The sequence below is a fragment of the Schistocerca nitens genome, chromosome 2 (assembly GCF_023898315.1).
Source record: "Schistocerca nitens isolate TAMUIC-IGC-003100 chromosome 2, iqSchNite1.1, whole genome shotgun sequence".
NCBI classification, from domain to species: domain Eukaryota; kingdom Metazoa; phylum Arthropoda; class Insecta; order Orthoptera; family Acrididae; genus Schistocerca; species Schistocerca nitens.
In genome coordinates, this window is record NC_064615.1 from 1,149,338,907 (window position 1) to 1,149,357,605 (window position 18,699).

The following is an 18,699-nucleotide window of genomic DNA, read 5'->3' on the forward strand; positions in this document are numbered from 1 at the left end:
GTATCTCGATTTAGAAGGACAATGCAGGGAATCCAGAGTATTTCATATGGACGCAAATTGTGTGTTAATTCGTCAATGTGAGGGAGCGAGTGATGCAGTAAAGGAGGAATAATGCATCGGAAAAGAGATACTCGGAACCCCAAAGAAAATCCTATCGTTTCCGTAGAAACGTATCTCGATTTAGAAGGACAATGCAGGGAATCCAGAGTATTTCATATGGACGCAAATTGTGTGTTAATTCGTCAATGTGAGGGCGCGAAGGATGCAGTAAAGGAGGAATAATGCATCGGAAAAGAGATACTCGGAACCCCAAAGAAAATCCTATCGTTTTCGTAGAAACGTATCTCGATTTCGAAGGACAATGTAGGGAATCTAGAGTATTTCATATGGACGCAAATTGTGTGTTAATTCGTCAATGTGAGGGAGCGAGGGATGCAGTAAAGGAGGAATAATGCTTCGGCAAAGAGATACTCGGTACTCCAAAGAAAATCCTATCGTTTCCGTAGAAACGTATTTCGATTTAGAAGGACAATGCAGGGAATCCAGAGTATTTCATGTGGACGCAAATTGTTTGTTAATTCGTCAATGTCAGGGAGCGAGGGATGCAGTAAAGGAGGAATAATGCATCGGAAAAGCGATACTCGACTCCCAAAAAAAAATCCTATCGTTTCCGTAGAAACGTATCTCGTTTTAGAAAGTTAATGCAGGGAACCCAGAGTATTTCATATGGACGCAAATTGTGTGTTAATTCGGCAATGTGAGGGAGCGAGGGATGCAGTAAAGGAGGAATAATGCATCGGAAAAGAGATACTCGGAACCCCAAAGAAAATCCTAACGTTTCCGTAGAAACGTATCTCGATTTAGAAGGACAATGCAGGGAATCCAGAGTATTTCATATGGACGCAAATTGTGTGTTAATTCGTCAATGTGAGGGAGCGAGTGATGCAGTAAAGGAGGAATAATGCATCGGAAAAGAGATACTCGGAACCCCAAAGAAAATCCTATCGTTTCCGTAGAAACGTATCTCGATTTAGAAGGACAATGCAGGGAATCCAGAGTATTTCATATGGACGCAAATTGTGTGTTAATTCGTCAATGTGAGGGCGCGAAGGATGCAGTAAAGGAGGAATAATGCATCGGAAAAGAGATACTCGGAACCCCAAAGAAAATCCTATCGTTTTCGTAGAAACGTATCTCGATTTCGAAGGACAATGTAGGGAATCTAGAGTATTTCATATGGACGCAAATTGTGTGTTAATTCGTCAATGTGAGGGAGCGAGGGATGCAGTAAAGGAGGAATAATGCTTCGGCAAAGAGATACTCGGAACCCCAAAGAAAATCCTATCGTTTCCGTGGAAACGTATCTCGATTTAGAAGGACAATGCTGGGAATCCAGAGTATTTCATATGGACGCCAATTGTGTGTTAATTCGTCAATATGAGTGAGCGAGTGATGCAGTAAAGGAGGAATAATGCATCGGAAAAGAGATACTCGGAACCCCAAAGAAAATCCTATCGTTTCCGTAGAAACGTATCTCGATTTAGAAGGACAATGCAGGGAATCCAGAGTATTTCATATGGACGCAAATTGTGTTAATTCGTCAATGTGAGTGGGCGAGGGATGCAGTAAAGGAGGAATAATGCATGGGAAAAGAGATACTCGCCACCCAAAAGAAAATCGCGTCGTTTCCGTAGAAACGTATCTCGATTTAGAAAGACAATGCAGGGAATCCAGAGTATATCATATGGACGCAATTTGTGTGTTAATTCGTCAATGCTAGGGAGCGAGGGATGCAGTAAAGGAGGAATAATGCAACGGAAAAGAGATACTCGGAACCCCAAAGAAAATCCTATCGTTTCCGTAGAAACGTATCTCGATTTAGAAGGACAATGCAGGGAATCCAGAGTATTTCATATGGACGCAAATTGTGTGTTAATTCGTGAATGTGAGTGGGCAAGGCATGCAGTAAAGGAGGAGTAATGCATCGGAAAATAGATACTCGACACCCAAAAGAAAATCCCATCGTTTCCGTAGAAACGTATCTCGATTTAGAAGGACAATGCAGGGAATCCAGAGTACTTCATATGGACGCAAATTGTGTGTTAATTCGTCAATGTGAGGGAGCGAGGGATGCAGTAAAGGAGGAATAATGCATCGGAAAAGAGATACTCGACTCCCAAAAGAAAATCCTATCGTTTCCGTAGAAACGTATCTCGTTTTAGATAGATAATGCAGGGAACCCAGAGTATTTCATATGGACGCAAATTGTGTGTTAATTCGGCAATTTGAGGGAGCGAGGGATGCAGTAAAGGAAGAATAATGCATTGGAAAAGAGATACTCGGAACCCCAAAGAAAATCCTATCGTTTCCGTAGAAACGTATCTCGATTTAGAAGGACAATGCTGGGAATCCAGAGTATTTCATAAGGACGCCAATTGTGTGTTAATTCGTCAATATGAGTGAGCGAGTGATGCAGTAAAGGAGGAATAATGCATCGGAAAAGAGATACTCGGAACCCCAAAGAAAATCCTAACGTTTCCGTAGAAACGTACCTCGATTTAGAAGGACAATGCAGGGAATCCAGAGTATTTCATATGGACGCAAATTGTGTGTTAATTCGTCAATGTGAGGGAGCGAGGGATGCAGTAAAGGAGGAATAATGCATCGGAAAATAGATACTCGGAACCCCAAAGAAAATCCTATCGTTTCCGTAGAAACGTATCTCGATTTAGAAGGACAATGCAGGGAATCCAGAGTATTTCATATGGACGCAAATTGTGTGTTAATTCGTCAATGTGAGGGCGCGAAGGATGCAGTAAAGGAGGAATAATGCATCGGAAAAGAGATACTCGGAACCCCAAAGAAAATCCTATCGTTTTCGTAGAAACGTATCTCGATTTCGAAGGACAATGTAGGGAATCTAGAGTATTTCATATGGACGCAAATTGTGTGTTAATTCGTCAATGTGAGGGAGCGAGGGATGCAGTAAAGGAGGAATAATGCTTCGGCAAAGAGATACTCGGTACTCCAAAGAAAATCCTTTCGTTTCCGTAGAAACGTATCTCGATTTAGAAGGACAATGCAGGGAATCCAGAGTATTTCATGTGGACGCAAATTGTTTGTTAATTCGTCAATGTCAGGGAGCGAGGGATGCAGTAAAGGAGGAATAATGCATCGGAAAAGCGATACTCGACTCCCAAAAGAAAATCCTATCGTTTCCGTAGAAACGTATCTCGTTTTAGAAAGTTAATGCAGGGAACCCAGAGTATTTCATATGGACGCAAATTGTGTGTTAATTCGGCAATGTGAGGGAGCGAGGGATGCAGTAAAGGAGGAATAATGCATCGGAAAAGAGATACTCGGAACCCCAAAGAAAATCCTATCGTTCCCGTAGAAACGTATCTCGATTTAGAAGGACAATGCAGGGAATCCAGAGTATTTCATATGGACGCAAATTGTGTTAATTCGTCAATGTGAGTGGGCGAGGGATTCAGTAAAGGAGGAGTAATGCATCGGAAAATAGATACTCGACACCCAAAAGAAAATCCCATCGTTTCCGTAGAAACGTATCTCGATTTAGAAGGACAATGCAGGGAATCCAAAGTACTTCCTATGGACGCAAATTGTGTGTTAATTCGTCAATGTGAGGGAGCGAGGGATGCAGTAAAGGAGGAATAATGCATCGGAAAAGAGATACTCGACTCCCAAAAGAAAATCCTATCGTTTCCGTAGAAACGTATCTCGTTTTAGAAAGATAATGCAGGGAACCCAGAGTATTTCATATGGACGCAAATTGTGTGTTAATTCGGCAATTTGAGGGAGCGAGGGATGCAGTAAAGGAAGAATAATGCATTGGAAAAGAGATACTCGGAACCCCAAAGAAAATCCTATCGTTTCCGTAGAAACGTATCTCGATTTAGAAGGACAATGCTGGGAATCCAGAGTATTTCATATGGACGCCAATTGTGTGTTAATTCGTCAATATGAGTGAGCGAGTGATGCAGTAAAGGAGGAATAATGCATCGGAAAAGAGATACTCGGAACCCCAAAGAAAATCCTAACGTTTCCGTAGAAACGTATCTCGATTTAGAAGGACAATGCAGGGAATCCAGAGTATTTCATATGGACGCAAATTGTGTGTTAATTCGTCAATGTGAGGGAGCGAGGGATGCAGTAAAGGAGGAATAATGCTTCGGCAAAGAGATACTCGGTACTCCAAAGAAAATCCTTTCGTTTCCGTAGAAACGTATCTCGATTTAGAAGGACAATGCAGGGAATCCAGAGTATTTCATGTGGACGCAAATTGTTTGTTAATTCGTCAATGTCAGGGAGCGAGGGATGCAGTAAAGGAGGAATAATGCATCGGAAAAGAGATACTCGACTCCCAAAAGAAAATCATATCGTTTCCGTAGAAACGTATCTCGTTTTAGAAAGATAATGCAGGGAACCCAGAGTATTTCATATGGACGCAAATTGTGTGTTAATTCGGCAATTTGAGGGAGCGAGGGATGCAGTAAAGGAAGAATAATGCATTGGAAAAGAGATACTCGGAACCCCAAAGAAAATCCTATCGTTTCCGTAGAAACGTATCTCGATTTAGAAGGACAATGCTGGGAATCCAGAGTATTTCATATGGACGCCAATTGTGTGTTAATTCGTCAATATGAGTGAGCGAGTGATGCAGTAAAGGAGGAATAATGCATCGGAAAAGAGATACTCGGAACCCCAAAGAAAATCCTAACGTTTCCGTAGAAACGTATCTCGATTTAGAAGGACAATGCAGGGAATCCAGAGTATTTCAAATGGACGCAAATTGTGTTAATTCGTCAATGTGAGTGGGCGAGGGATGCAGTAAAGGAGGAATAATGCATGGGAAAAGAGATACTCGCCACCCAAAAGAAAATCGCGTCGTTTCCGTAGAAACGTATCTCGATTTCGAAGGACAATGTAGGGAATCTAGAGTATTTCATATGGACGCAAATTGTGTGTTAATTCGTCAATGTGAGGGAGCGAGTGATGCAGTAAAGGAGGAATAATGCATCGGAAAAGAGATACTCGGAACCCCAAAGAAAATCCTATCGTTTCCGTAGAAACGTATCTCGATTTAGAAGGACAATGCAGGGAATCCAGAGTATTTCATATGGACGCAAATTGTGTGTTAATTCGTCAATGTGAGGGCGCGAAGGATGCAGTAAAGGAGGAATAATGCATCGGAAAAGAGATACTCGGAACCCCAAAGAAAATCCTATCGTTTTCGTAGAAACGTATCTCGATTTCGAAGGACAATGTAGGGAATCTAGAGTATTTCATATGGACGCAAATTGTGTGTTAATTCGTCAATGTGAGGGAGCGAGGGATGCAGTAAAGGAGGAATAATGCTTCGGCAAAGAGATACTCGGTACTCCAAAGAAAATCCTATCGTTTCCGTAGAAACGTATCTCGATTTAGAAGGACAATGCAGGGAATCCAGAGTATTTCATGTGGACGCAAATAGTTTGTTAATTCGTCAATGTCAGGGAGCGAGGGATGCAGTAAAGGAGGAATAATGCATCGGAAAAGCGATACTCGACTCCCAAAAGAAAATCCTATTGTTTCCGTAGAAACGTATCTCGTTTTAGAAAGTTAATGCAGGGAACCCAGAGTATTTCATATGGACGCAAATTGTGTGTTAATTCGGCAATGTGAGGGAGCGAGGGATGCAGTAAAGGAGGAATAATGCATCGGAAAAGAGATACTCGGAACCCCAAAGAAAATCCTATCGTTTCCGTAGAAACGTATCTCGATTTAGAAGGACAATGCAGGGAATCCAGAGTATTTCATATGGACGCAAATTGTGTGTTAATTCGTCAATGTGAGTGGGCAAGGGATGCAGTAAAGGAGGAGTAATGCATCGGAAAATAGATACTCGACACCCAAAAGAAAATCCCATCGTTTCCGTAGAAACGTATCTCGATTTAGAAGGACAATGCAGGGAATCCAGAGTACTTCATATGGACGCAAATTGTGTGTTAATTCGTCAATGTGAGGGAGCGAGGGATGCAGTAAAGGAGGAATAATGCATCGGAAAAGAGATACTCGACTCCCAAAAGAAAATCCTATCGTTTCCGTAGAAACGTATCTCGTTTTAGATAGATAATGCAGGGAACCCAGAGTATTTCATATGGACGCAAATTGTGTGTTAATTCGTCAATGTGAGGGCGCGAAGGATGCAGTAAAGGAGGAATAATGCATCGGAAAAGAGATACTCGGAACCCCAAAGAAAATCCTATCGTTTTCGTAGAAACGTATCTCGATTTCGAAGAACAATGTAGGGAATCTAGAGTATTTCATATGGACGCAAATTGTGTGTTAATTCGTCAATGTGAGGGAGCGAGGGATGCAGTAAAGGAGGAATAATGCTTCGGCAAAGAGATACTCGGTACTCCAAAGAAAATCCTTTCGTTTCCGTAGAAACGTATCTCGATTTAGAAGGACAATGCAGGGAATCCAGAGTATTTCATGTGGACGCAAATTGTTTGTTAATTCGTCAATGTCACGGAGCGAGGGATGCAGTAAAGGAGGAATAATGCATCGGAAAAGCGATACTCGACTCCCAAAAGAAAATCCTATCGTTTCCGTAGAAACGTATCTCGTTTTAGAAAGTTAATGCAGGGAACCCAGAGTATTTCATATGGACGCAAATTGTGTGTTAATTCGGCAATGTGAGGGAGCGAGGGATGCAGTAAAGGAGGAATAATGCATCGGAAAAGAGATACTCGGAACCCCAAAGAAAATCCTATCGTTTCCGTAGAAACGTATCTCGATTTAGAAGGACAATGCAGGGAATCCAGAGTATTTCATATGGACGCAAATTGTGTTAATTCGTCAATGTGAGTGGGCGAGGGATGCCATAAAGGAGGAGTAATGCATCGGAAAATAGATACTCGACACCCAAAAGAAAATCCCATCGTTTCCGTAGAAACGTATCTCGATTTAGAAGGACAATGCAGGGAATCCAAAGTACTTCCTATGGACGCAAATTGTGTGTTAATTCGTCAATGTGAGGGAGCGAGGGATGCAGTAAAGGAGGAATAATGCATCGGAAAAGAGATACTCGACTCCCAAAAGAAAATCCTATCGTTTCCGTAGAAACGTATCTCGTTTTAGAAAGATAATGCAGGGAACCCAGAGTATTTCATATGGACGCAAATTGTGTGTTAATTCGGCAATTTGAGGGAGCGAGGGATGCAGTAAAGGAAGAATAATGCATTGGAAAAGAGATACTCGGAACCCCAAAGAAAATCCTATCGTTTCCGTAGAAACGTATCTCGATTTAGAAGGACAATGCTGGGAATCCTGAGTATTTCATATGGACGCCAATTGTGTGTTAATTCGTCAATATGAGTGAGCGAGTGATGCAGTAAAGGAGGAATAATGCATCGGAAAAGAGATACTCGGAACCCCAAAGAAAATCCTAACGTTTCCGTAGAAACGTATCTCGATTTAGAAGGACAATGCAGGGAATCCAGAGTATTTCATATGGACGCAAATTGTGTGTTAATTCGTCAATGTGAGGGAGCGAGTGATGCAGTAAAGGAGGAATAATGCATCGGAAAAGAGATACTCGGAACCCCAAAGAAAATCCTATCGTTTCCATAGAAATGTATCTCGATTTAGAAGGACAATGCAGGGAATCCAGAGTATTTCATATGGACGCAAATTGTGTGTTAATTCGTCAATGTGAGGGAGCGAAGGATGCAGTAAAGGAGGAATAATGCATCGGAAAAGAGATACTCGGAACCCCAAAGAAAATCCAATCGTTTCCGTAGAAACGTATCTCGATTTAGAAGGACAATGCAGGGAAACCAGAGTATTTCATATGGACGCAAATTGTGTGTTAATTCGTCAATGTGAGAGGGCGAGGGATGCAGTAAAGGAGGAATAAGGCATCGGAAAAGAGATACTCGCCACCCAAAAGAAAATCCCATCGTTTCCGTAGAAACGTATCTCGATTTAGAAAGACAATGCAGGGAATCCAGAGTATATCATATGGACGCAAATTGTGTGTTAATTCGTCAATGCTAGGGAGCGAGGGATGCAGTAAAGGAGGAATAATGCATCGGAAAAGAGATACTCGGAACCCCAAAGAAAATCCTATCGTTTCCGTAGAAACGTATCTCGATTTAGAAGGACAATGCAGGGAATCCAGAGTACTTCATATGGACGCAAATTGTGTGTTAATTCGTCAATGTGAGGGAGCGAGGGATGCAGTAAAGGAGGAATAATGCATCGGAAAAGAGAAACTCAACTCCCAAAAGAAAATCCTATCGTTTCCGTAGAAACGTATCTCGTTTTAGAAAGATAATGCAGGGAACCCAGAGTATTTCATATGGACGCAAATTGTGTGTTAATTCGGCAATTTGAGGGAGCGAGGGATGCAGTAAAGGAAGAATAATGCATTGGAAAAGAGATACTCGAAACCCAAAAAGAAAATCCTATCGTTTCCGTAGAAACGTATCTCGATTTAGAAGGACAATGCAGGGAATCCAGAGTATTTCATATGGACGCCAATTGTGTGTTAATTCGTCAATGTGAGTGGGCGAGGGATGCAGTAAAGGAGGAGTAATGCATCGGAAAAGAGATACTCGACACCCAAAAGAAAATCCCATCGTTTCCGTAGAAACGTATCTCAATGTAGAAAGACAATGCAGGGAATACAGAGTATTTCATATGGACGCAAATTGTGTGTTAATTCGTCAATGTTAGGGAGCAAAGGACGCAGTAAAGGAGGAATAATGCATCGGAAAAGAGATACTCGGAACCCCAAAGAAAATCCTATCGTTTCCGTAGAAACGTATCTCGATTTAGAAGGACAATGCAGGGAATCCAGAGTATTTCATATGGACGCAAATTGTGTGTTATTTCGTCAATGTGAGGGGGCGAGGGATGCAGTAAAGGAGGAATAATGCATGGGAAAAGAGATACTCGCCACCCAAAAGAAAATCGCGTCGTTTCCGTAGAAACGTATCTCGATTTAGAAAGACAATGCAGGGAATCCAGAGTATATCATATGGACGCAAATTGTGTGTTAATTCGTCAATGCTAGGGAGCGAGGGATGCAGTAAAGGAGGAATAATGCATCGGAAAAGAGATACTCGACTCCCAAAAGAAAATCCTATCGTTTCCGTAGAAACGTATCTCGTTTTAGAAAGATAATGCAGGGAACCCAGAGTATTTCATATGGACGCAAATTGTGTGTTAATTCGGCAATTTGAGGGAGCGAGGGATGCAGTAAAGGAAGAATAATGCATTGGAAAAAAGATACTCGGAACCCCAAAGAAAATCCTATCGTTTCCGTAGAAACGTATCTCGATTTAGAAGGACAATGCAGGGAATCCAGAGTATTTCATATGGACGCCAACTGTGTGTTAATTCGTCAATATGAGGGAGCGAGGGATGCAGTAAAGGAGGAATAATGCATCGGAAAAGAGATACTCGGAACCCCAAAGAAAATCCTATCGTTTCCGTAGAAACGTATCTCGATTTAGAAGGACAATGCAGGGAATCCAGAGTATTTCATATGGACGCAAATTGTGTGTTAATTCGTCAATGTGAGGGAGCGAGTGATGCAGTAAAGGAGGAATAATGCATCGGAAAAGAGATACTCGGAACCCCAAAGAAAATCCTATCGTTTCCGTAGAAACGTATCTCGATTTAGAAGGACAATGCAGGGAATCCAGAGTATTTCATATGGACGCAAATTGTGTGTTAATTCGTCAATGTGAGGGCGCGAAGGATGCAGTAAAGGAGGAATAATGCATCGGAAAAGAGATACTCGGAACCCCAAAGAAAATCCTATCGTTTTCGTAGAAACGTATCTCGATTTCGAAGGACAATGTAGGGAATCTAGAGTATTTCATATGGACGCAAATTGTGTGTTAATTCGTCAATGTGAGGGAGCGAGGGATGCAGTAAAGGAGGAATAATGCTTCGGCAAAGAGATACTCGGTACTCCAAAGAAAATCCTATCGTTTCCGTAGAAACGTATCTCGATTTAGAAGGACAATGCAGGGAATCCAGAGTATTTCATGTGGACGCAAATAGTTTGTTAATTCGTCAATGTCAGGGAGCGAGGGATGCAGTAAAGGAGGAATAATGCATCGGAAAAGTGATACTCGACTCCCAAAAGAAAATCCTACCGTTTCCGTAGAAACGTATCTCGTTTTAGAAAGTTAATGCAGGGAACCCAGAGTATTTCATATGGACGCAAATTGTGTGTTAATTCGGCAATGTGAGGGAGCGAGGGATGCAGTAAAGGAGGAATAATGCATCGGAAAAGAGATACTCGGAACCCCAAAGAAAATCCTATCGTTTCCGTAGAAACGTATCTCGATCTAGAAGGACAATGCAGGGAATCCAGAGTATTTCATATGGACGCAAATTGTGTGTTAATTCGTGAATGTGAGTGGGCGAGGGATGCAGTAAAGGAGGAGTAATGCATCGGAAAATAGATACTCGACACCCAAAAGAAAATCCCATCGTTTCCGTAGAAACGTATCTCGATTTAGAAGGACAATGCAGGGAATCCAGAGTACTTCATATGGACGCAAATTGTGTGTTAATTCGTCAATGTGAGGGAGCGAGGGATGCAGTAAAGGAGGAATAATGCATCGGAAAAGAGATACTCGACTCCCAAAAGAAAATCCTATCGTTTCCGTAGAAACGTATCTCGTTTTAGATAGATAATGCAGGGAACCCAGAGTATTTCATATGGACGCAAATTGTGTGTTAATTCGTCAATGTGAGGGGGCGAGGGATGCAGTAAAGGAAGAATAATGCATTGGAAAAGAGATACTCGGAACCCCAAAGAAAATCCTATCGTTTCCGTAGAAACGTATCTCGATTTAGAAGGACAATGCTGGGAATCCAGAGTATTTCATATGGACGCCAATTGTGTGTTAATTCGTCAATATGAGTGAGCGAGTGATGCAGTAAAGGAGGAATAATGCATCGGAAAAGAGATACTCGGAACCCCAAAGAAAATCCTAACGTTTCCGTAGAAACGTATCTCGATTTAGAAGGACAATGCAGGGAATCCAGAGTATTTCATATGGACGCAAATTGTGTGTTAATTCGTCAATGTGAGGGAGCGAGGGATGCAGTAAAGGAGGAATAATGCATCGGAAAAGAGATACTCGGAACCCCAAAGAAAATCCTATCGTTTCCGTAGAAACGTATCTCGATTTAGAAGGACAATGCAGGGAATCCAGAGTATTTCATATGGACGCAAATTGTGTGTTAATTCGTCAATGTGAGGGCGCGAAGGATGCAGTAAAGGAGGAATAATGCATCGGAAAAGAGATACTCGGAACCCCAAAGAAAATCCTATCGTTTTCGTAGAAACGTATCTCGATTTCGAAGGACAATGTAGGGAATCTAGAGTATTTCATATGGACGCAAATTGTGTGTTAATTCGTCAATGTGAGGGAGCGAGAAATGCAGTAAAGGAGGAATAATGCTTCGGCATAGAGATACTCGGTACTCCAAAGAAAATCCTATCGTTTCCGTAGAAACGTATCTCGATTTAGAAGGACAATGCAGGGAATCCAGAGTATTTCATGTGGACGCAAATTGTTTGTTAATTCGTCAATGTCAGGGAGCGAGGGATGCAGTAAAGGAGGAATAATGCATCGGAAAAGCGATACTCGACTCCCAAAAGAAAATCCTATCGTTTCCGTAGAAACGTATCTCGTTTTAGAAAGTTAATGCAGGGAACCCAGAGTATTTCATATGGACGCAAATTGTGTGTTAATTCGGCAATGTGAGGGAGCGAGGGATGCAGTAAAGGAGGAATAATGCATCGGAAAAGAGATACTCGGAACCCCAAAGAAAATCCTATCGTTTCCGTAGAAACGTATCTCGATTTAGAAGGACAATGCAGGGAATCCAGAGTATTTCATATGGACGCAAATTGTGTTAATTCGTCAATGTGAGTGGGCGAGGGATGCAGTAAAGGAGGAGTAATGCATCGGAAAATAGATACTCGACACCCAAAAGAAAATCCCATCGTTTCCGTAGAAACGTATCTCGATTTAGAAGGACAATGCAGGGAATCCAGAGTACTTCATATGGACGCAAATTGTGTGTTAATTCGTCAATGTGAGGGAGCGAGGGATGCAGTAAAGGAGGAATAATGCATCGGAAAAGAGATACTCGACTCCCAAAAGAAAATCCTATCGTTTCCGTAGAAACGTATCTCGTTTTAGAAAGATAATGCAGGGAACCCAGAGTATTTCATATGGACGCAAATTGTGTGTTAATTCGGCAATTTGAGGGAGCGAGGGATGCAGTAAAGGAAGAATAATGCATTGGAAAAGAGATACTCGGAACCCCAAAGAAAATCCTATCGTTTCCGTAGAAACGTATCTCGATTTAGAAGGACAATGCTGGGAATCCAGAGTATTTCATATGGACGCCAATTGTGTGTTAATTCGTCAATATGAGTGAGCGAGTGATGCAGTAAAGGAGGAATAATGCATCGGAAAAGAGATACTCGGAACCCCAAAGAAAATCCTAACGTTTCCGTAGAAACGTATCTCGATTTAGAAGGACAATGCAGGGAATCCAGAGTATTTCATATGGACGCAAATTGTGTGTTAATTCGTCAATTTGAGGGAGCGAGTGATGCAGTAAAGGAGGAATAATGCATCGGAAAAGAGATACTCGGAACCCCAAAGAAAATCCTATCGTTTCCATAGAAATGTATCTCGATTTAGAAGGACAATGCAGGGAATCCAGAGTATTTCATATGGACGCAAATTGTGTGTTAATTCGTCAATGTGAGGGAGCGAAGGATGCAGTAAAGGAGGAATAATGCATCGGAAAAGAGATACTCGGAACCCCAAAGAAAATCCTATCGTTTCCGTAGAAACGTATCTCGATTTAGAAGGACAATGCAGGGAAACCAGAGTATTTCATATGGACGCAAATTGTGTGTTAATTCGTCAATGTGAGAGGGCGAGGGATGCAGTAAAGGAGGAATAAGGCATCGGAAAAGAGATACTCGCCCCCCAAAAGAAAATCCCATCGTTTCCGTAGAAACGTATCTCGATTTAGAAAGACAATGCAGGGAATCCAGAGTATATCATATGGACGCAAATTGTGTGTTAATTCGTCAATGCTAGGGAGCGAGGGATGCAGTAAAGGAGAAATAATGCATCGGAAAAGAGATACTCGGAACCCCAAAGAAAATCCTATCGTTTCCGTAGAAACGTATCTCGATTTAGAAGGACAATGCAGGGAATCCAGAGTACTTCATATGGACGCAAATTGTGTGTTAATTGGTCAATGTGAGGGAGCGAGGGATGCAGTAAAGGAGGAATAATGCATCGGAAAAGAGAAACTCGACTCCCAAAAGAAAATCCTATCGTTTCCGTAGAAACGTATCTCGTTTTAGAAAGATAATGCAGGGAACCCAGAGTATTTCATATGGACGCAAATTGTGTGTTAATTCGGCAATTTGAGGGAGCGAGGGATGCAGTAAAGGAAGAATAATGCATTGGAAAAGAGATACTCGGAACCCCAAAAAAAAATCCTATCGTTTCCGTAGAAACGTATCTCGATTTAGAAGGACAATGCAGGGAATCCAGAGTATTTCATATGGACGCCAACTGTGTGTTAATTCGTCAATATGAGGGAGCGAGGGATGCAGTAAAGAAGAATAATGCATTGGAAAAGAGATACTCGGAACCCCAAAGAAAATCCTATCGTTTCCGTAGAAACGTATCTCGATTTAGAAGGACAATGCAGGGAATCCAAAGTATTTCATATGGACGCCAACTGTGTGTTAATTCGTCAATATGAGGGAGCGAGGGATGCAGTAAAGGAGGAATAATGCATCAGAAAAGAGATACTCGGAACCCCAAAGAAAATCCTAACGTTTCCGTAGAAACGTATCTCGATTTAGAAGGACAATGCAGGGAATCCAGAGTATTTCATATGGACGCAAATTGTGTGTTAATTCGTCAATGTGAGTGGGCGAGGGATGCAGTAAAGGAGGAGTAATGCATCGGAAAAGAGATACTCGACACCCAAAAGAAAATCCCATCGTTTCCGTAGAAACGTATCTCAATTTAGAAACACAATGCAGGGAATCCAGAGTATTTCATATGGACGCAAATTGTGTGTTAATTCGTCTGTGTTAGGGAGCAAGGGATGCAGTAAAGGAGGAATAATGCATCGGAAAAGAGATACTCGGAACCCCAAAGGAAATCCTATCGTTTCCGTAGAAATGTATCTCGATTTAGAAGGACAATGCAGGGAATCCAGAGTATTTCATATGGACGCAAATTGTGTGTTAATTCGTCAATGTGAGGGGGCGAGGGATGCAGTAAAGGAGGAATAATGCATCGGAAAAGAGATACTCGGAACCCCAAAGAAAATCCTATCTTTTCCGTAGAAACATATCTCGATTTAGAAGGACAATGCAGGGAATCCAGAGTACTTCATATGGGCGCAAATTGTGTTTTAATTCGTCAATGTGAGGGAGCGAGGGATGCAGTAAAGGAGGAATAATGCATCGGAAAAGAGATACTCGACTCCCAAAAGAAAATCCTATCGTTTCCGTAGAAACGTATCTCGTTTTAGAAAGATAATGCAGGGAACCCAGAGTATTTCATATGGACGCAAATTGTGTGTTAATTCGGCAATTTGAGGGAGCGAGGGATGCAGTAAAGGAAGAATAATGCATTGGAAAAGAGAAACTCGGAAACCCAAAGAAAATCCTATCGTTTCCGTAGAAACGTATCTCGATTTAGAAGGACAATGCAGGGAATCCAGAGTATTTCATATGGACGCCAATTGTGTGTTAATTCGTCAATATGAGTGAGCGAGTGATGCAGTAAAGGAGGAATAATGCATCGGAAAAGAGATACTCGGAACCCCAAAGAAAATCCTATCGTTTCCGTAGAAACGTATCTCGATTTAGAAGGACAATGCAGGGAATGCAGAGTATTTCATATGGACGCAAATTGTGTGTTAATTCGTCAATGTGAGGGAGCGAGTGATGCAGTAAAGGAAGAATAATGCATCGGAAAAGAGATACTCAGAAACCCAAAGAAAATCCTATCGTTTCCGTAGAAACGTATCTCGATTTAGAAGGACAATGCAGGGAATCCAGAGTATTTCATATGGACGCAAATTGTGTGTTAATTCGTCAATGTGAGGGAGCGAAGGATGCAGTAAAGGAGGAATAATGCATCGGAAAAGAGATACTCGGAACCCCAAAGAAAATCCTATCGTTTTCGTAGAAACGTAACTCGATTTAGAAGGACAATGCAGGGAATCTGGAGTATTTCATATGGACGAAAATTGTGTGTTAATTCGTCAATGTCAGGGAGCGAGGGATGCAGTAAAGGAGGAATAATGCGTCGGAAAAGCGATACTCGACTCCCAAAAGAAAATCCTATCGTTTCCGTAGAAACGTATCTCGTTTTAGAAAGTTAATGCAGGGAACCCAGAGTATTTCATATGGACGCAAATTGTGTGTTAATTCGGCAATGTGAGGGAACGAGGGATGCAGTAAAGGAGGAATAATGCATCGGAAAAGAGATACTCGGAACCCCAAAGAAAATCCTATCGTTTCCGTAGAAACGTATCTCGATTTAGAAGGACAATGCAGGGAATCCAGAGTATTTGATATGGACGCAAATTGTGTGTTAATTCGTCAATGTGAGTGGGCGGGGGATGCAGTAAAGGAGGAGTAATGCATCGGAAAAGAGATACTCGACACCCAAAAGAAAATCCCATCGTTTCCGTAGAAACGTATCTCAATTTAGAAAGACAATGCAGGGAATCCAGAGTATTTCATATGGAGGCAAATTGTGTGTTAATTCGTCAATGTTAGGGAGCAAGGGATGCAGTAAAGGAGGAATAATGCATCGGAAAAGAGATACTCGGAACCCCAAAGAAAATCCTATCGTTTCCGTAGAAACGTATCTCGATTTAGAAGGACAATGCAGGGAATCCAGAGTATTTCATATGGACGCAAATTGTGTGTTAATTCGTCAATGTGAGGGGGCGAGGGATGCAGTAAAATAGGAATAATGCATCGGAAAAGTGATATTCCCAACCCAAAAGAAAGTCCCATCGTTTCCGTAGAAACGTATTTCGATTTAGAAAGACAATGCAGGGAATCCAGAGTATATCATATGGACGCAAATTGTGTGTTAATTCGGCAATGCTAGGGAGCGAGGGATGCAGTAAAGGAGGAATAATGCATCGGAAAAGAGATACTCGGAACCCCAAAGAAAATCCTTTCGTTTCCGTAGAAACGTATCTCGATTTAGAAGGACAATGCAGGGAATCCAGAGTATTTCATATGGACGCAAATTGTGTGTTAATTCGTCAATTTGAGGGAGCGAGGGATGCAGTAAAGGAGGAATAATGCATCGGAAAAGAGATACTCGGAACCCCAAAGAAAATCCTATCGTTTCCGTAGAAACGTATCCCGATTTAGAAGGACAATGCAGGGAATCCAGAGTATTTCATATGGACGCAAATTGTGTGTTAATTCGTCAATGTTAGGGAGCGAGGGATGCAGTAAAGGAGGAATAATGCATCGGAAAAGAGATACTCGGAACCCCAAAGAAAGTCCTATCGTTTCCGTAGAAACGTATCTCGATTTAGAAGGACAATGCAGGGAATCCAGAGTATTTCATATGGACGCAAATTGTGTGCTAATTCGTCAATGTGAGGGGGCGAGGGATGCAGTAAAGGAGGAATAATGCATCGGAAAGGAGATACTCGACACCCAAAAGAAAATCCCATCGTTTCCGTAGAAACGTATCTCGTTTTAGAAAGATAATACAGGGAACCCAGAGTATTTCATATGGACGCAAATTGTGTGTTTAATCGGCAATGTGAGGGTGTGAGGGATGCAGTAAAGGAGGAATAATGCATCGGAAATGAGATACTCGGAACCCCAAAGAAAATCCTATCGTTTCCGTAGAAACGTATCTCGATTTAGAAGGACAATTCAGGGAATCCAGAGTATTTCATATGGACGCAAATTGTGTGTTAATTCGTCAATGTGAGGGAGCGAGGGATGCAGTAAAGGAGGAATACTGCATCGGAAAAGAGATACTCGGAACCCCAAAGAAAATCCTATCGTTTCCGTAGAAACGTATCTCGATTTACAAGGACAATGCAGGGAATCCTGAGTATTTCATATGGATGCAAATTGTGTGTTAATTCGTCAATGTGAGTGGGCGAGGGATGCAGTAAAGGAGGAGTAATGCACCGGAAAAGAGATACTCGACACCCAAAAGAAAATCCCATCGTTTCCGTAGAAACGTATCGCGATTTAGAAAGACAATGCAGGGAATCCAGAGTATTTCATATGGACTCAAATTGTGTGTTAATTCGTCAATGTGAGGGAGCGATGGATGCAGTAAAGGAGGAATAATGCATCGGAAAAGAGATACTCGGAACACCAAAGAAAATTCTATCGTTTTCGTAGAAACGTATCTCGATTTAGAAGGACAATGCAGGGAATCCAGAGTATTTCATATGGACGCAAATTGTGTGTTAATTCGTCAATGTGAGGGAGCGAGGGATGCAGTAAAGGAGGAATAATGCATCGGAAAAGAGATACTCGGAACCCCAAAGAAAATCCTATCGTTTCCGTAGAAATGTATCTCGATTTAGAAGGAAAATGCAGGGAATCCAGAGTATTTCATATGGACGCAAATTGTGTGTTAATTCGTCAATGTGACGGAGCGAGGGATGCAGTAAAGGAGGAATAATGCATCGGAAAAGAGATACTCGGAACCCCAAAGAAAATCCTATCGTTTCCGTAGAAACGTATCTCGATTTAGAAGGACAATGCAGGGAATCCAGAGTATTTCATATGGACGCAAATTGTGTGTTAATTCGTCAATGTGAGGGAGCGAGGGATGCAGTAAAGGAGGAATAATGCATCGGAAAAGAGATACTCGACTCCCAAAAGAAAATCCTATCGTTTCCGTAGAAACATATCTCGTTTTAGAAAGATAATACCGGGAACCCAGACTATTTCATATGGACGCAAATTGTGTGTTAAATCGGCAATGTGAGGGAGCGAGGGATGCAGTAAAGGAAGAATAATGCATCGGAAAAGAGATACTCGGAACCCCAAAGAAAATCCTATCGTTTCCGTAGAAACGTATCTCGATTTAGAAGGACAATGCAGGGAATCCAGAGTATTTCATATGGACGCAAATTGTGTGTTAAATCGTCAATGTGAGCGAGCGGGTGATGCACAAAAGGAGGAATAATGCATCGGAAAAGTGATACTCGGAACCCCAAAGAAAATCCTATCGTTTTTGTAGAGACGTATCTCGTTTTAGAAAGATAATGCAGGGAACCCAGAGTATTTCATATGGACGCAAATTGTGTGTTAATTCGTCAATGTGAGGGAGCGAGGGATGCAGTAAAGGAAGAATAATGCATCGGAAAAGAGATACTCGGAACCCCAAAGAATATCCTATCGTTTCCGTAGAAACGTATCTCGATTTAGAAGGACAATGCAGGGAATCCAGAGTATTTCATATGGACGCAAATTGTGTGTTAATTCGTCAATGTGAGGGAGCGAGGGATGCAGTAAAGGAGGAATAATGCATCGGAAAAGAGATACTCGGAACTTCAAAGAAAATCCTATCGTTTCCGTAGAAACGTATCTCG